The following is a 19442-nucleotide window of genomic DNA, read 5'->3' on the forward strand; positions in this document are numbered from 1 at the left end:
GAAGCGTGTAAGAACACAATAAATATACAGTAATACTTCCCCAGAATACTCCCTGAGCCCCCAACAGTTTGCAGAAGCAGGATTTCCTGAACAAGAATAGGTATTTGCATTTGATGATTCTTCTTCCATGAAACGGCAGTTTCCCTCTGCACTGATGTAATGTTTAGCCTCCTTAAATTCCTGAGGCAAGAAATTCTATAGCTTAATCACACGTTCTGTCGAGAACCACCTCCTTTTGCCTGTTTTCAATTCATCAGCTGCTAGTTTCATTAGATACCTTTAAGTGTGTATGCACTAAAAAAAGACAGTGAATAAACACTCCCTATTTATGTCCTGTTGGCTATTGAACACTTTACAGGATTCTGTCACACCACTTTTTGGTCGCCATTTCTACCCTAATGAATTCATGCTGCTCCTCTTACAGAAATTGTTTCATATTTGCTCTTCCTTAAAACTTTAACTACGTTCTTTTTGAAAAAATGACAGGGATATGGGTGAGTGGGGCAGAACTAGATGAAATAATTGAATTTTTAATTTTTTTTTTTAAACAGTATCATTATTCTCCCTTTTTTTCCTAACCGTTTCTAGTGGCAATAGTCAGCTTTGAGCTCATCCTTTGAGATGCAAAGGTAAGCTTGCTCCTCCCTACCTTCAAATACACCACATGAAGCTATTTATGGGAAATTTCATCTGCCATTTTAACATCCGTTTGCTGAGCACTGTCAAGCCCTTGTTCAATGCTAGGATCTGCCTTTGCATCTACTACCCACCAGTAAAGTCTGTGAGCTCACTTGGCTTTTATATCCTTTATGAACTTGAACATTAACATAACCCTGGAGAATTGTTACCCAGGACCCCTCTCTGCCCTATCTACTCCAATTCTCCATTTCTTATATTTTAGACATTAATTTAACCACATAAAGCCCTTTCCCCCTATCCTATGGCTGCTGAGTTTCTTCAAAATTCTTTGGTGGGGGCCCTTGTCAAATGCTCTTTGGAAATCCAAGTAAACAATTTCTGTCAGATCTTACTTATTCATGTGCTTGCCTTCAAAACCCTGCAGTGAGTTTGCAAAACTTGACATCCCTTCATAGCAGGCTCTTAACTCTTCCTCAATTTATCACGTTTATCCACGTTGTCTTCACTATTATTTCGACTGATTTACTTAGTACAGTTGTCAGGCTTACTGATCTGTAGTTCCCCAGATCTCTCCTGAAGTCTTTTTAAAAAAAAAAAAAAAGCAGCAGTGTCACATGCAGATTAAGACATTACAGATCATACATAAATAAATTTATATCTTAACTAGATGTATTTGTTGCTTACTGTCTACAGTACAATGATCCTTGCTTGCTTGCCATTTGGAAAGCTGTACTTCCAAGTGCACAAGCAAGCCCCTCTAAAGAGATGTGAGTGTTGGGGTTTTTTTCCTTAGAAGGTTTAAGCAGTATCTTTGGGAAGATCAGTACATGATAAAGATTTACTGTAACAGTAATACTACAAACATTTAGTTGTATCAAAAGAAGTCTCATCTTTCCAGTCTGTAAATGATAGTTCCATAAATATGTGCTCCTGTGCAGTAGTAGCCATTAAACTATTTAATAGCTGTCCTAATTACCAGAAAACACAAATGAGCTTGTGAAAACAGTTATTCATTTGCAAATGAGATATTGTTCAAAGGGAAGTATAACTTTTAACGTCTTGCTAGAAGACTGGAATTGAGAACTTCTGCGGAAATTACAAGCAACAACCAGGCAACTTGAGACAAGGACTAAACCAAGCCAATTTTCAATATACACAAGTATTTTTATCCTCACCAATTGCGTGAAATTGCAGTTTTGTTTCACAAGGTTTCTAAGTGCCCTCTAAATTTCAAGTCCAAGTTCACCCAATTTTTCTTCAGCATAGTGTTGACTTTTATCTTATTTTCTATTCGTAAGTCCAAAGACAAAGAGTTGAAAACGAACGAGTCCCATCTTACTAAACTGATCAGGTGCCTTTCTGTGATGCAAGCTCAAATGCTAGGTTTCATTGTGACCATATTTCTATTGGTAATCCATTAAAGTTAAACATAATAGTGTGTTTAAATCCATATGCAACTGTTTCAGCTCCTTTTTCACCTCTGTATTTTGTATTAGTCTAACAGAAGTTTGTAGTTCTAACACCAACAGAACAACAGCATGGATTCATCAATTCAATACGTTTAGTCAAACGTACAGAGAAAAAACAAAACCAACACCTTATCAGCATTGGTAAAGAGACCATTGGAGCAAGTGTAGCGTTCACATTCTAAGTTTTTACACCATTAAGAAGAAAAAAAAAATGACATCATCACAGATGTTGAAAAACCACCTTTCCAAATATGAGATTAAAATATTTCCTTGACTTAAAGGCCTCTCCTGCAGCTCAGTCTTCCAGGCAGAAGTTAATAGTACCTAACTCCTCGCCACTTGCTGCCACGGGGGTGGGGAGAGGACATAATGGCCAATAAAGCCATACACAGACTTGATATTAATAGCAGAAAGCAGAGACCATTGCAGGTGCAAAGAGTCATCTCCCCTCTTCCCAAGTTGTCATAAGAAAGCTGGTAGAAACAACAGCAACAAAAAAGTTGGCTGCCAAAACAACAAACAAAAATATTCTGCCTTTCAACACCTGTGTTTTGTTTCATTTCAACTACCACTGTTACTGTTGTGGCCCTCAAATTCTTTCATGAAAATCACAGAACAGCTGAAGTTGGAAGGGACTTCTGGAGGTCATCTACTCCAACCCCCCTGCTCAAAGCCATGTCAATGACAGCAAGTTGCTCAGGGCTGTGTCCAGTTGGGTTTTGAGTCATCGCCAAGGATGGAGACTCCGTGACTTTTTTGGACCACCTGTTCCAGTGTTCCACCACCCTTACAATAAAAAAAAAACCACCACATTTTTTTCTTATGTTTAAATGGAATTTCCTGTATCACAATTCGTGCCCATTGCCTCTTGTCCTGCACTGGACACTACTGAGAAGAGCCTGGCTCTGTCCTCTTTATTCCACCCCATCAGGTATTTATACACATAAGATCACCCTGAGCCTTCCTTCTCCCCTCCAGGCTGAGCCGCCCCAGCTCTCCCAGGCTTTCCTCATAGGAGAGATGCTCCAAACCCTTAGTCATCTTAGTGGCCCTTTGTTGGACTCTCTCCACTATGTCCATGTCTCGCTTGTACTGGGGAGCCCAGAAGTGGACATAGTACTCCAGGTGTGGCCTCACCAGTGCTGAGTGGAAGGATCACCTCCTTGACCTGCTGGTAACACTTTTCCTAATGCATCCAGGACACCACTGGCCGCCTTTGCCGCAAGGGCACATTGCTGGCTCATGTGCATCTTTTCCACCAGGACCCCCTGGTCCTTTTCTGCCAAGATGCCTTCCAGCCAGGTGGCTCCCAGCATGGACTGGTGCCTGGGGTTGTTTCTCCCCAGGGGCAGGACTTGGCATTTCCCTTTATTGAACTTCATGACGTTCCTGTCAGCCAGTTCCTCCGGTCTGTTGAGGTCTCTCTGGATGGCAGCACAACCCTCTGGTCTATCAACCACTCCTCACAGTTTCGTATCCTCTGCAAACTTGCTGAGGGTGCACCTCTGTGTGACCACAGCAATGGTCAGCAATGAAGGTGTTAAATAGGACTGGCCCTGGTATTGAGCCCTGGGGTACATCATTAGTGACTGGCCTTCAGCTGGAGTTTGTACCACTGATGACAACCCTTTGAGCCTGACAGTTCAGCCAGTTTCCAGTCCCTGTCACTGTTCACTCACCTGGTATGTACTTCATCAGATTGTCTATGAGGATGCTATGGGAGACCGTGCTGAAAGCTTTACTAAAGTCAAGATAACCAACATCCACTGTTCTGCTCTCATCCACCCAGCCAGTTATCTCATCACAGAAGGTGGGTTAAACATGATTTCCCCTTCATAAATCCATGCTATGCTAACAACTCCCAATCACCTTCATATTTGGAAGTTATTCTAGGTCCTGTTCTTCATCTTTTCCAATCTAAGTATTTTTTTCTAATGTATACAATACATTTACTCATTAATAATTACATATCTACTAATTGGGATGTCCTTAAAACAATCTCACGGTACTGCTTAACAAACTACTTATTCCAGCCATGCACTGAAATAACAATGCGTCTTTTTTCTCCACAAATGTATCTAAACTAGTAGCAACGTTATTGCAGCTGTAATGGCCTAATGATCTCAGAGAAGCAAGGAAAACACCCTCCTCCCCACCCCCAAATACACTCACTACCATCTGACCATCATGCCTGTAAGAATTTTTCTCTCCTTTAAACTGAGCATTTTGTTAATAGCATCCTTTCTACGTGTCTAGTTTAATTCCCGTATTTTGTCAGGCTCTTGACAGAAGTAGCTCCTTTTCTCAGATTTCCTGGCCTCCCTGAAACAGAGACGTCGGGAATTTCAGGGAGCATCTTCTCCACACATTTTTTCCTTAAATTTTTTCACCTTCTCTCTTCCCTTCGGAAGTGCAGTGAAGACATATCAGACCTCAAACTATGCTAAGAAAAGGCCTGTGCTTACACTTACCAGGGAAGAAAGAATGCACAGCACCAAACCCTCTGCATTCAAGTGATGGTGTACCTAGAAGGTAAGCATCCTTTCAACTTCCACTAAAAATGCATCAAAAAATTCTGGCCAGCAAAGCAGCGATGCAGTTTTCCTCAATTCTGTCCGGTTCTAACGGGTAATCCAGTAGCTGGTTTGGCTAAATGGTAGCTCAGCTCTGAAAGTCTTACAGTAATGGCAGGCTACAGTTGTGGTTTTATACTGTATTATACATCCGACTAAGTGTTTCAAACACACGCTGTGGCATTAAACTGAACTGGAAGAGCAGATTACAACACAAATCCCGTATTCTTTCACCAATTTAGTGATGTACTGCCAAAAAAGAGTCCATTTTAAAAGCCGTGTTGTACATTTGGCCAGGACACGTCCGCTGTAGTTCCGACAGACCAAGGACCATCGTCTGACAACAGTTTCTGGGGTATAATGCTCTCTGCAGCCAAGTGGTTGACTAAAATATTTTAAACAAATTTGGACATCCTCCCAATCAGATTATAACAACTTTCAGGCAGCTGAAGCCCTGGGCCAACGCTAGTTGACAGCATCCATTTAAAAACTCTTTCACACTTGTGCAAAGTTAAATCAACTTGGCACCCTCTCTGGTAGGCAATTGTCTCCTTAAAGTATGAGCACCATTCATCCAAGTGAATTGCTGCATTAAGGGGACAGTTGGCTGGCATGGGGAGGACTGGACTGATTGACAATGCGCCTCAGTCACAAAGAAGTTGCAGCCAGAGTTTCTAAAAACCAAAAAGCAGTTAAGACCGTGAATAGATGAAGCCAGCTGAAGACGAAAAAAGTACATGATGTTTCCGGGAAGATGCTGGTGGTTCAATAAGCTTCCTAACTATGACTAATCTTAAAAACAGTTCTTGTGTCTTGTTTTGTAAATTTAGCACCTCAAGTGTTTCAGAGAATTTCAGTTTACTACTTAACCCTTAACACCAGCTAAATATTGCACAAGCAGTTATTTGTGGATTTTTTTTTGCAGAGCTATGCATGCTAAATGGCTAAGAGCTCTGTGGATCTGCATTCTTCCCAGGGAGGGGACTTTACTTCACATGTTAAATGTTAATAAAGAAACACAGAGCAGCATTTAAGGACTAATTCTCAAATTATTCTAAAGAGATTACAATGTTCCAGCCCCCCTTCCCTTTGTGAAACTTCAAAGAGAAAGTACAAGAAAGCCGTGCGGTGCTTAGGTCAAAATAATCACACAGACTGCTGAATTAATTCATGATCCCAACAGATACCAGAAGCACCGAAAGAAAAACTCGATACGCAAGAGTGACAAACGATACATTTTATAAGTAGTATAGCAGAGTATTACATCAGTAATCACTATATTTGAGTTCATTTTTCAAGCACTATTTCTTCATCGCTTGTGTACACAATACAGATACCATTGTGTAAAGCATAAAAAACAAAGATGCCAAAGGTGCTACTACTGTCTACTGTGGAATTCAGTGGGATTACTCTGCACACCACTGGCAAAGACATGGGATAACATCCAGTCCAACTTTTGGCGTAAATGGATTGCCCTCTTCCCACCTCAGCAAGACTACAGAAAGCCACTCCGGATGCCAGCCTGATGCTGAAAATACAAACAAAGTCCCCCAAAGCTCACCCAACTTGTCACATAAAGCTTATTAAATTTAAACGGTACGTGGATCCCTTTCAGCTACTTAAGGATAAACTGCTTGAACATGTGCTAACAGTTTAGAAAGTGTTTGAATTTTCTCATGATAATTCTTATGCCACATAGACAAAGGAGTTCATAAACAGATTCTAGCTTCTATAAAATACTTGTAGTCAAAAATAAGTGACATCTTATACGCTGCTCAATGCAGTGAATTAGTATAACTGTACTATCTAACTGAAAAAGGAAAAATTCTTCAATTCAACTGCTAAATTAACCTAGCTGTTTGAGCTAACAGATCCAGTTTCATTGCCTGTAAAGGCAGGCAACACTCCTTTGTTTTCATGTTATATTCCAATGAAGTCTACTTCAATAGAGTTGCCTCCATTTATCCCAGAGGACAATTTGGTCCTTTTGTGTAAAGCTAATCCAGCTCTCCCTGAAGTCAAGGGGAATTCTGCACTTGACTTCAGTGTGAAAAAGGATCAGGTCCTAGAACAGCAATGCTAAAATATCTGTGAATAAAAATAGGTTCAGGTTTTTCCACTTCTTAATGAGCTAAAACCAAACAAACAAAAAACCCATTTGATGAAACAAACAATTAAAAAATGGAAGAGAGTCTAATTTCCATTTCAGCTTAAAGCACATGAAAAGTTGCTTTACATGGCAAGGTTTTTTAAAAAATAATATAATCCCATTCAAACTTTCTGACTGTAAAACTGTACAATCTAATGCATCTGCCTTGTCTTTTCAGTTTCAGAGGAACTGAGGGGGGGGGGAAGTAACAACGCCCCAAGTCTATGAAACATTTTAAGAGAAGCAACAGTTTAATGGCATGGTTTCCAAGCTGTAGAAATCATGCAACAATAACACAAACTTTTCAAGTCCCTGTCAGTGCAGTTAGGGCTTCCTCAAGAATGTCTTACACTGTGATTAGTCCACTGGCTCAAAAGTTTTGGCAGGTTACTCTGTCATTCTGAAGATGATTTGACTCAGACATCTAAATTATTTGGTTACCTGGGTATACTATACTACATATAATGCAGTAAACAATGTTTACTTCTAAGTATTTGTATAACAGCAAAAATAAAATACAACAAACCTGCACAGCCAAATTAAGTCATATGCTAACTAACATTCCATGCCATGTTAGAATGGAAAGTTACCCTTCCAATGGCTTTTGGTTTTTAATATTTGAAGTGGAGAAAGAAATGTTTTTTAAAATTGTAACATCACTTTATATTAAGACCCAAATTTACTGTTAGGATAATCTATATTAAATTTTAAAATTATTCAAACTATGTTGTTAGCCACCAAAATTTTAAACAAATTCAAACCACCAAACCAGCAGAGCTCATCATAACCACCTGGAATCAGAATTTGAGCACCTAAATACCTAAAGTAACATAAGCTGTTACAAGTGTAGAAGATCCCATCCCCACTTAAAATTATTTAGATATTGGTTCATTAGAATCTGAGAAACATTTAGGGATGATAAGGTTAAAAGACAGAGGAGAGATTTTTGTTCATAGTTTCAAAGAAAACAACACTTGCAAGTATGAGATCTATTCATTCTAACACCTTAGAGGTTTTGGTGACCAAAATTAATTAACAAATTAAAGCTCAGATTCCCTTTTGTAAATAAATCCATCAGATTTAAAACAAAGTGTTTTGCTTTTAGAATTATTGCCTTCTATATTCTTATCTAAAAGGCAACATATTATTAACTTGTACCTTAAAATGTAATGCTGCTTATTTATACGAATTTCAATCAGAATTTCCATTCAAATGCCACTGAACACAAATTAGGAAGAAAAAAAGTCTTGTATATAATTTGAGCTTTCATTGCTTAAATAATTATATATATAGCTTAAAAGAATTATTAAGATGCTTTTATTATTAAACACACGCAGAAAATCCATGCCCCTGGCAAAAATCTAACAAGATTAGTGTAAACCTAATATATAGTTAGAGACAATGTATTTTACTGACCAGTAAGACTCAGCCTCTTTCTTTGGGGAAAGAATGAAGAAGCACAAGTGCAAAACTAAGTTAAAGTGATAATTTAAAATAACCATAGAAGATCAAGGTTTCATGCCTGTTAATGTAAGTCACTTCGTATTTACTTGGCTATGGTTTCACCACATATGCACCAAATTTAGATAGTATTCTGAAGGTATGTCACACCTAAGCTAAGGAGCGGGGGGGAGGTAATCAGAGCCCTAGATTTAATAACCAATGCAAATTAATTCCAGAATATTTAAATACACCTACTTTGTATGAACAAGTCAAACGTTTCCAGGGAAATAATTTTTCATCTATAAACTATCACTTGTCTCATTTTACGTACATCACGATAGCCTGAATCAATCAGTTCTACAGGTTTCTACAGCGTACAAGCTAAGAAATATTTCCTAAAATGAAAAAGGAGGTTGATATCTTTAGCAAATTACATAATATATATAATTATTCAGCAAGCTATTCTGAAAGCTTATCACTTTAAATAACCTCAACCACTATTATTTATTGTTTTAAGTGTATAACTGTACTTAAAATACAGTACAGAACTGTACTTGAAAGTAAAAAAAAAAAAGGTATCCATATTACTGTTGCATCTTAGCCTCTAGAGCCATATACAAGTCAGCATTTAATTTTTGTGTCTTCTGAAGTTGAGGATTTTGTACTTGCATTTTGCTCACTCATTTGAAAACCACAGCACTTAAAAAAAAAGGGCAAACCCCTCCCCCAAACCAAAACCCAAACTCTAACCCTTTTTTTCACCCCCTAAAGAATATTAATACAATACTTACTTTTCAGGCTTGACAAAGTGTGGTTGCTGAGAAAAGGAATTTTACTCAGGAGAATTTCCCCAACTGACTAGTAGTAACAGCTCAGGAATTATCCTGGTTTTCCCTTCTCTTTCCTTCATGGGTAATTGTTTTCAAAAGGAATAGTATTTTGCTCTATGCTGTAAGTGTTCCTGAATATTTAACTTTAGTAAGAAAACAGAATTAAACATGGGTGTCCACAGTGAAACTAGTATACTCTCTTTCTCTCTCCAATGCATGATTTTCAGTTAGGTACGGATGAGCTGATCTGGCCAATGCTATCATAACCTTTAATAATCCTTTAAACAAATATTTAACATCAGTATCAGTTAAAAAAACCTCCCCCTCTCTTTGCTTTCAGAACTTTGTCATTCTATTAATGCCTCTTCTACCTAGAACTTGGGGCGGGGGAGACACACCCAAAAAACAAAAACAAAGAACATATTTTGGCAAAAATCCCAATTATCACATGCCTCAGAAACCAGAGAGCACACTTACATTTTAAGATATTACTGCTGGAAGAAAACCTGAGTACTTTTTATTTAAAACAGGCAGAATCAGAACTACCATCTGTGGCTGAAAGAACCCATTCTGAAATGTTCCCTTTAACTAAACTTCCAAAAACTTTTACCTGAGACATTAAGAATTTCTCCTGAATTGAGGGGGGAGAAAAAAGAATAAAAAAAGAGATATTGGCCTAGATGGACTTCTGGTCTGATTCATGACAGCTGTTCTTTCAGTAGGCTTTACTTAACGAACATGTGCATCAAAGAGGAGAAGCACTGTTAAGATTTAAGACAAACAAACAAAGAAAACCACAAGTTCTCCATCTCCATGCAGTATGGGACAGCCTTCTCACAGGAATGATACACAACTCACCTGTGCTAGTCATCACACAAAGTAGAGAATGGTCTTTGCCCTACAGATCTTACCTAAGCCCTGAATAAATTTGAATTAGGAAAAAGAAAAAAAAAAAAAAAAAAAATCCATATTTTCAGGTTCACTTGACACTGAAGTATTGCAAGATTTTCTATTAAGAAAAATTACCCACAAGTGTGTAAGATGCACTATTACATATGTTTGCAGCTTCATAATAGCACCAAAATAAGTTCACACCTCTAAGGAAATGTGGAGTACTTCAACTGAACTACAGGAATCGGAGCTAGTCACAAATACTAAATACTACGTATCCACAAATACACCAGAAGTAGTAAAATATTCTGCTGGTACATTCTGTTTTCAGCTCAAGAAGTTACAGGAAAGGGGACACAAAACACTCGCTTTTATCACCATAAGCTTTCTTCCCATTTCATCTCACCCTTGCTTAGTCCTCACATGAACGTAAATGCCACATCTTTACAGATTTTTAAAATGTGAAGTTTGCTATTAGGTTTGCTGCAGATCTTTAATTTTAAGATGTTTGGAGACCACTGTTTTATACAAATTTCAGACCTACATGTCACACTCAGTTCTCTGTTTCTCACAGACTAACCTTGTTAAACTTTTAACTGAAACACTACCAATTTTGCCTGTTAATATGGTTCTGAAGGCCTCTGTTTGGAAATCACTAAGGTTTTAATCTCAAACTGCAGACATTCAGAAAAACAGTATCATAATCAAGGCAAAGAAAGGAGATACAAGAGAACTGAAAAAATAACTTGGAAGATGTACTACTAAACTTATTGATTTGTTTTAAACACTTTACAATGAAATATAGAACTTCTGTATTTATGTTCAGATCTCCTTCCTCAACCACAGCTCTTTGTTAATGTTTTCTTTCCCACTGGTTGCCAAATGAATGCTAGTTTCAGATAAATGTATATTTTGAAAACAAGAATATTTTCTAGACATTAATTCTATATTCATTTTTCAGTGGAGCATGCTTTGACCCAAACCTTAACAGTGTTGCTCATCTTTGAGGCACGTGTTCATTAAGTTAAGCCTATTGAAAGACCAGCTGTTACGAATCAGACCAATAGTCCATCTAGTCCAAATACCTCTGAGTCAGACTAGAGGTCCACCACTGGTCCCCACCGTCTGAGACACTGGGCAATACTGGATGCTCAGGAAGGGAGCCTAAGAACCAAGAAAGCCTGTGGCCATGCTATCCTTGGCAGTCTCTTTCAGCTTCTGGACTTTGGCGTACTGTTGCTGGCAAAATAGAGTATTTGTATTAAACAAGCTAAGCTGGTAAAAACCAAACAGGAAGAGTGTGGAAAGGACAAGTATACAGAAGGACTTTGGAAGTTTTTTTTAATCATAGAATCATAGAATAGTTTGGGTTGGAAGGGACATCTAAAGGTCATCTAGTCCAACCGCCCTGCTGTGGGCAGGGACATCTTCAACCAAATCAGGCTGCTCAGAGCCCCGTCCAACCTGACCTTGAATGTTTCCAGGGATGGGGCATCCACCACCTCTCTGGGCAACCTGTTCCAGTGCTTCACCACCCTCAGCATAAAAAATTTCTTCCTTATATCTAGTCTCAATCTACCCCCCTTTAGCTTAAAGCCATTCCCTCTTGTCCTGTTGCAACAGGCCCTGCTAAAAGTTTGCTGCCATCTTTCTTATAAGCCCCCTTTAAGTACTGATAGGCTGCAATAAGGTCTCCCTGGAGCCTTCTCTTCTCTAGGCTGAACAACCCCAACTCTCTCAGCCTGTCTTCACAGGAGAGGTGTTCCATCCCCCTGATCATTTTCGTGGCCCTCTTCTGGACCCGCTCCAACAGGTCCATGTCTTTCTTATGCTGAGGGCTCCAGACCTGGACGCAGTACTCCAGGTGGGGTCTCACCAGAGCAGAGTAGAGGGGCAGAATCCCCTCCCTCCACCTGCTGGCCACGCTTCTTTGGATGCAGCCCAGGATACGATTGGCCTTCTGGGCTGCGAGGGCACATTGCCGGCTCATGTCCAGCTTTTCATCCACCAGTACCCCCAGGTCCTTCTTGGCAGGGCTGCTCTCAATCCCTTCATCCCCCAGCCTGTATTGATACTGGGGGTTGCCCCGACCCAGGTGCAGGACCTTGCACTTGGCCTTGTTAAACCTCATGAGGATCACACGGGCCCACTTCTCCAGCTTGTCCAGGTCCCTCTGGATGGCACCCCGTCCCTCAGGCGTGTTGACCACACCACTCAGCTTGGTGTCATCTGCAAACTTGCTGAGGGTGTGCTCAATCCCACTGTCTATGTCATTGATGAAGATATTAAACAGTACCAGTCCCAGTACGGACCCCTGTGGGCTGCCACGCGTCACCAATCTCCATCTGGACATTGAGCCATTGACCACTACCCTCTGGATGCAACCATCTAACCAACTCCTCACCCACCGGACAGTCTACCCATCAAATCCATACCTCTCCAATTTAGAGAGAAGGATGTTGTGGGGGAATTTTTTGATTGTTTTGTGGTTGCAAGTGTTGGTCATGATTTTAGTTTCCAATAAAATGTTCTTGAAAAGCAAGAAGATACATATAATAACTCAGACCTATTTTTCCTTTGTCACATTTTAAGCATAAATATTAATTTTGTTATCTAACCATACTTAAAATAACTTATTAAACCAGAATTGTTCAGTATTAATTTGTTTTAAGTCGTCTTCTCCTGGCTGACTGCCAAAACAGTTATAATGCTGTACAATTGCAATACACAAGAGATTCATAGTACCCTCTAATTACTCTTTAAATACCTCGCACAAGCACTGCCTTTTCTTACAATCATGAGGGCATTAAGTATGGTTGAAAATTTCAAAACCTTTACCCCAGATACTGTATTTTTCTTCCTGAAGATGAACTTTACACACACCATCAGAAAGTTTGCCTGAACTATGGGCAAACATTTGGAACAGGACTGAATACGAACATCGTCCTCCACTCCGACCCTTCTTTTGCTACGGGGCCATCAGTCCTGGTAAGCATATCCGAGACCCGACTGCATTTATGCTTCGTCATTCACACCATGAATAAGACACTATTACTGTCTCAGTTTTGCAAGATTAGAATGTGCTTTGGGCATGTGCAAACAAAGGAAATTAACCCCATTGAACCGAAGTCTTCCAACATGAAGACTGACTTTAAATATCTGATTAGCACCACAAAATGCTCCTGAATGTTTCCCCAGAAACAAGTTAAAGGCCCTGATCTACAAAAATTTACCTATGTGGGTGTGTTTACTCAACAACTTCACTGTCAATACAAGTAAATGAAGTTACTCGCTTTTGTACCTGGTCTAGCTGATCCTAAAATCTGAATGGAAGGGGTGGCTTGAAGCTTCTGAAGAATCATTTATTTTTCCCAAACTTCTCTAGACTTCTGATGTGAATAACACCACAGAAAAATGTATCTTAAGACACAGAAGTTTTTCATCCCCCTGAAGTACCAGTTTGAAAGACAAATTATTTGCAGTTCAGTAGCACCATCAGAACTCAAAATTTACATAAACATTTAAGATATAGATGTAGTCAATATAGGTACTTATTAGAGTCTCATATAACACTATTATAATAGCATTTGCCTTCCAAAAATACAAAGATAAAATACAGCCAGGTTAGCAAAAAAAGTTATCTCATTTCCTATGCAACATCTTAGAGTACTCAAGAAGCTGAACTACAGATAATGCCAGTCTGAGGTTTTAGTGGTCATTACTTCCTCATCACTCTCCAACCATACCCTGTAACATTACCTAACACTACAGTCAAGAAAAATCTAAACAAAACCCGTCTTGGCCACAACAGTCAATGCGGCCAAGGATCCGCTTACCGACGACCCCTATGGCAGTATCCCGCTGGGTTGTGGGGCTCGAATACAAGCCAGGGCTGGCAGTCCTCGCAGAAGACCCTCAGCTCAAGGGCTCATTTCAACTGAGTGTGACTTTGATCCACTGACTTTCAGGACACGGCGTGAAACCTGGTGCCCTATGCAGGTGCCTACCCCAAATGACAATGGAAAGAGTATTTCCGATCCTATTTCCAGTTATCCTTCACATTTTTAAAGACGTGTTTAAATCTAAAGGGAACAAAACTCATGCATAAGTAATAGCGTTTACTTACTTAACTTCGAGCATTAACGTTACTATCATCTTGATCTCTGATCTTGCAGTCAGCCGTGCATGTTAACTTTACCTAAGGGTGCAGTCCCACTTGTTTCCGTAACTTGCTTTGGTGCCAGTTTCTGCTTTGATGCACTGGCATCATTAAGGGTAAACCCCCATAGGTGGAAATGGCAGTAAGAACGACCTCTTAAAACCTAAAATTAAACTTGCCCTACAGTTAGTTGTCAGTATCTTTTCAATATGACTTTTTCCCTACTAAATTCAGCATACACATGGGAATTTGTCCAGGTTTGCCTTCAAAACCTGGCAACTGATAATAAAATCTGGAGCCCTGCAGCTTTAAGTCATTGGTTTGACTGCAGTCAGGGACTGTAGTGATTAAAAGAAGTTACTGTATGGCAACTATAAAGCAGGTTGTATTAAAAAAAAAAAATAGTGTCTGCCACATTATAAAATCCATCACTATAAAGCAGCATCCTACTGGCATTCTCAAGGAGAACAAAACCGAAATAAATACCAAAACTGAGCTATCTACTTGTATTCAGAGATGGTTCCTCCAGGACAAAAACTAAACCATACTGTTACAGTAGTTTGACTATTGAGGGAGAAATGTAGTTTCTTAATCTGTTCCATCAACTAGCAGAGGACTTCCAGTACTAGAAGCCTGAAACCTCCCGTGAGGGCTTCACAGAAGCTACGGACTGTGTATGTATGCACAGAAAGTGTCCTATCTAGAAAAGGCTGCTTGATGTGATGCAGCAGAATAAGGAGGCGTTCCTAAAGTGTTCTTTGGGTTAATACTGACACCAATTTTTAAATGAACATCAAAGTAGCTTACTCAAACTGTGATAAAAGTACGAGGCAAAACAGTTGGATCCAAGTAGGGAATACAGATGAACGAACATATTTCTTTTAACTAACGGTTTGAACACAAGGAATTATCTACTGAAAATTTACCGCTTTTGTCCACAGACAGTGCATATAGAAAAGTAAAACCATGCAGCTACTTTGTTCATAAAGTAAACTTTGACCACATAAACTGACACGTGCCACACCGCAGACTTTCACATCACTGTCACATGATGGCCATCATTTATTGGAGTGAACAGAGTGCCGACTTTATTCTTCGGGAGCTGCAGGAAGTACGCAAAGCTCAAAGTAAGGAATATTCCTCTAGTGCAGAAGTGTAGTTCTCTGCTCTGCTACATGAATATTGATAAAAACCATAAATTGTGCACTGCAGTTTTTCAATAATTCTATTACACAGTATGCAGGACACCAAAGATTTAGCAAGTATTTTTCTAGCGATTTCAAATAACATAGCAATTTAAATATACTTTCATTCATTTGTTTCATAGCCAAAGAACTGTTGTTCGGTAATAAATATTCCCCTGAAAATCTCTCTCTGTAATATGAAATACAGATCAAAGCTACCTTGGGCTCACTACTCTCATTCCAAATGAAGTTCTTCAGATTTCAAAGAGCGGTACTGGGGTCCAGATACTAAAAAGTTATCGAAAACTGGACAAGAAGCTCTGCAAGCAGCAAAACCAGTGAGGCCCCATTTCCTGCATCAATTTCCAGCTTGAGATAAGGGTTGACGTGAACCCTCCAGTGTGCAGGTTAACAGCTCTTTTTCTGCCTGGCTTCTTTACTTCCACGAATTTTGTAGAAACTGCTCACCTGGGAGACCTCTGCTGCCAAATTTATTTGAAATCAGCTAACAACCAGAAGAGTTATTAGGGGGACTGACGGGCACACAGGTGCTGCAGTTGCACTTGAGCTGCACCTCCTGAGAAAATAAAGCTAATGAAACCCGTGGAATAGTTACTGGCAATCGCTGCTACCAACTATTGTCACCGTTTTACACGCCTGGTATTGTTTTACATGCCTGGTATCATTGGATCTTTTTCTTTGAAATTCAGGACAGTGCCAGTGCTGCTGTCTTTCTGTTCCCATCACAGATGCCACCTCGTCCTGAAATCAACCCCAACACCCTGGCTGTGCAAAACACACCCATAGGCTCCGCTCTATGCCCACGTTCAGCAGGAACCTCCTATAGCTAAATTTACAGACATGCATCAGAAACACGAGTGGAAGTGCAAGATTTTGTTGTTTGGAAAGGAACAGTTCTTACGTCTATGAAGCCTGCAGAAATATACGAGTTATGGCAAAACTGTACTGCCTACTGAAGACGACACTGCAAGTGTAACTGACAAGGCAATTTTATTAGAAATCCCTCTTCAATGGCTTACTTTCCAAAAATGAAAGAAAAAGACTCTGAGGTAAACTTTTGTATCTTGCTTCCCAGACTAAAGGTCAATTTTGCTTGCAAAATTTGCCTGAAATTTCATTCAGCCGTCTATGAATTATTAAGAGAAAGACAATACACCTTCCTCGGCAACGTCCTCCAAGTTTTAAACTGGTTTTGGATCATTCTGCCAGTTTAAGTAAATCAAAAAATCTATTTTCTAATTAGTGACCAGCTTCTGCTTAGGGTTAAATCCAGCGGGTACGCCTGAATACACCTTCTTAACAACCATGAGGTTCAAAATATTCATAACCTAGTTTTCCCGATGCAAAGTGGCCCGTACCCACATGCATCCCAGACATGTGGAACGGACCATTCTGAAACGAATGCGATAAACCCGTGTATTTGTAATACCGTATAATGGCGAAGACATGCTAGCCCTTGGCCCGAGGGATGCGCGCACGTAACTTTACGCACAGCAAGCCTGCGGGTCCACACAGCGCAGAAAGTTACGCGCAGCCTCCGCAGGAACGGGGGCCTGCGCGTGTCCAAAACATGTTTCTTAACCGTAAGGAAGACGAGGAGGCTTGATGAAGTGTGATGATTGAACATTTAAATTAATGACTCAGAAATTCAAAGCAGTCGCGTTCCTGCTCGATGCAGGAGTGAAAAAAAAAAAAAGAAAAAAAAAAATTCTCAGAAAATAACCCCACGCAGGCCAAGCTACAGGCGACTCGCAAATCAATTTCCTGAATTTCGCCCTTTTACATCCTCCGGCCCCGGCCGGCTGTGCCGGCACTCGGCTGCCTGCGCCCGGGAGCCGAGCCGGGACCGGCTCACGCCGAGCACCAACCCGGGCGGTGAACGCCACCACCGGGGAACGAGCGACCGCCCCGCGATCGCGGCAGCCAGGCGGGAAGGGGCCGCGGAGGGAGCCCGGCGGCGGGGGGGGGGGCGCGGCGGAGGCCTCCCCTCACAAACTTACTTCCCCTCCGCCCGCCCGCCCCCCGCAGCTAGCCCAGCCCTGGGCGGCGCGCAACGCCGCGGCTCCCGCCCGCCCGCCGCCCGACCCCTCGGCCCCGCGGGCGGGGGCTCGGGCCCGGAAGAAAGTTGCCGAGAAACTTTCTGTAAAGGGGCCGGGGGTGAGGGACGCCTCCCCCCCGCGGCGCGGCGGCGGGGCCGCCCGGCGGGGAGAGGCCGGGGGCGGGCGGCCGGGGCCTAGCGCCTCGGCGGGCGCCGCCGCCATCGCGGCCGCCTCTCCCGCGGGGCGGGGGAGCGGGGACGCGGCCGGGTCCTCACCTGCCTCTCCTCGGCGTGGCGGGTGGGAGAAGGAGGGGGGGAGGGAAGGAAGCGGGGCCCCCCCCGCTCCTCCCGGAGCCGCGGCGACCCGGGGAGGGAAGGGGGGGAGGAGGGGAAGGGAGGAGGGACGAGGAGCAGGAGGAGGGAGCCCGGCGCTCCGGTGCGTGCGGGGAGCCGGAGCCTCGCTGCGGGAGGAGGAGGAGACTCCCCGCCCCTACGGCCGGGCTCTCCGGCGGGCACCGCGGCCCCTCCTCCGCGGCGCGCTTTCCCCCGCCCCCGCAGCCGCCCCATGCGCCCCGGGCCAGGCTCGCCGCGCCTCCCGGCCTCGGGCAGGGACTCCACGCCCGAGTCGGAGGCCGCGGGGAGGAGCCGGGCGGCCCCCGCGGAGCCGGGCTGGCGGCGGCGGCGGCCCACTCCTCCGCGGCGCTGCGCAGGGAGCCAACGTGGTGGAGGCGCGCGGAGCGGCCGCTCCCGCGGCGGTCCCGCGGTGCGGGGGCAGCGGGGAGGGAGCCGGGGCTTGCCCTGCCCCGCGGCTTCGGGGGCGAGGCGTGGGCCGCGGCTCGGCCGAGGGCAGCCGCCTACCCCCGTCCTTGTCTTCCTGGGCTGGACCCGGGGTTGGATCGCGGGACCCTTGTCGGGGTAAATCCGGGGGGGGGGGGGGGGGGGGGCGGCCGAGCCGCTGAGGTGCTTCCTCCGCTCGCCGCCGTGTCGGGCGGGTGACCTCGGTAAGCCTCTCCCGACAGAGAAGCTGAACCTGAAAGATTTCGGCAGCGGAGCCCCTCGGCGCGGTGTGGGAAAGGCGAACAAAAATAACTTTAAAACTCCTCAACCAGGCATCTCCAGGTGGGCCACGGCTTAGGCTTGGTAAATTTAATTTCTTTGGGTCAAACAGACGCAAAACGATCCTTCTGAAGTGGGGGTACTGCAGGGGACTGGGGCGCTGCAGCGGCAGGCGGGGAGCGGCGCTTGCGGCTCGGGAAAGCCCAGCGCTGCACCACAGAATAAACCTGTCGTCCGAACACTGGGCAAACAAAGAACGAGCCTGTAAATAACGCACCACTGACTCCGTGGTATTTTATGTTAGGGGTTTCCAACTCATTGCAGATCCAGAAGTCAGTGTTTCGCCTTTTAAGAAATAAAAAATTGGATTTGTGTCAAGGTGGGCTTCACGGAGAAAGGGTGTTCAAATGCATCTAGCCTTCAGAATTGCAGACTGCAGGAAGAAGCAAAAGAAAAGAAAAAAAACAATAGCCCTAAAGAACCAAAGTTACTGAAGTTTACCTGGGCAGATCGGCAGTTCTCGTTCAGCATATTATCTTTTATTGTTTTCAGCTCTCAAATAGTCAAATTTGGCACTGGCATAGCGTCTGCATCTCTTGCCTCTATTTGGTTCAAAGGCTGAATGTAAAACAGTAATTGCATTGATAACTAATGATAATCTAATATAATATATTTTTAATCTTAAAAAAAAAATTGAAACAGGATGTCCAGTTTATCTTCCAGGCAATGCTGCAGAGTAAAGCCATTTGTATTTTTTAATTTAAGATAAAGCAAATACATGTGTTTGCTTTTACAGGACCATAAATAAACTAAGCAGTTAACAAAACACAAAAAAGCAAAAGTGTTTTAGATTTGGAGACCCCTTACCGTAAATCGTACTCGTGTAATCCTGTTAGAGTGGTGGAGTTTATCATGTTCCTGTTCTGTCTGGAGCCTAAATCACATTATACAGAATTGATTTTTAATTTAGAAATTAACAGCGAGTTTTAC

At 42.5% G+C, this 19442-nt stretch overlaps 1 protein-coding gene across 1 annotated transcript in view; it reads right to left on the reverse strand.

The window, feature by feature from the left end:
• Positions 1-17849, reverse strand: part of YES1 (YES proto-oncogene 1, Src family tyrosine kinase) — a 58439-nt gene extending 40590 nt beyond the window's left edge. The window contains exon 1 of the mRNA XM_076329881.1: positions 17673-17849. The gene's annotated coding sequence lies outside the window, so the exon portion shown is untranslated. The remainder of the gene's footprint in view (positions 1-17672) is intronic.
• Positions 17850-19442: the final 1593 nt, after the last annotated feature.

Source organism: Aptenodytes patagonicus, chromosome 2 (assembly GCF_965638725.1).
Source record: "Aptenodytes patagonicus chromosome 2, bAptPat1.pri.cur, whole genome shotgun sequence".
Lineage (NCBI taxonomy): Eukaryota > Metazoa > Chordata > Aves > Sphenisciformes > Spheniscidae > Aptenodytes > Aptenodytes patagonicus.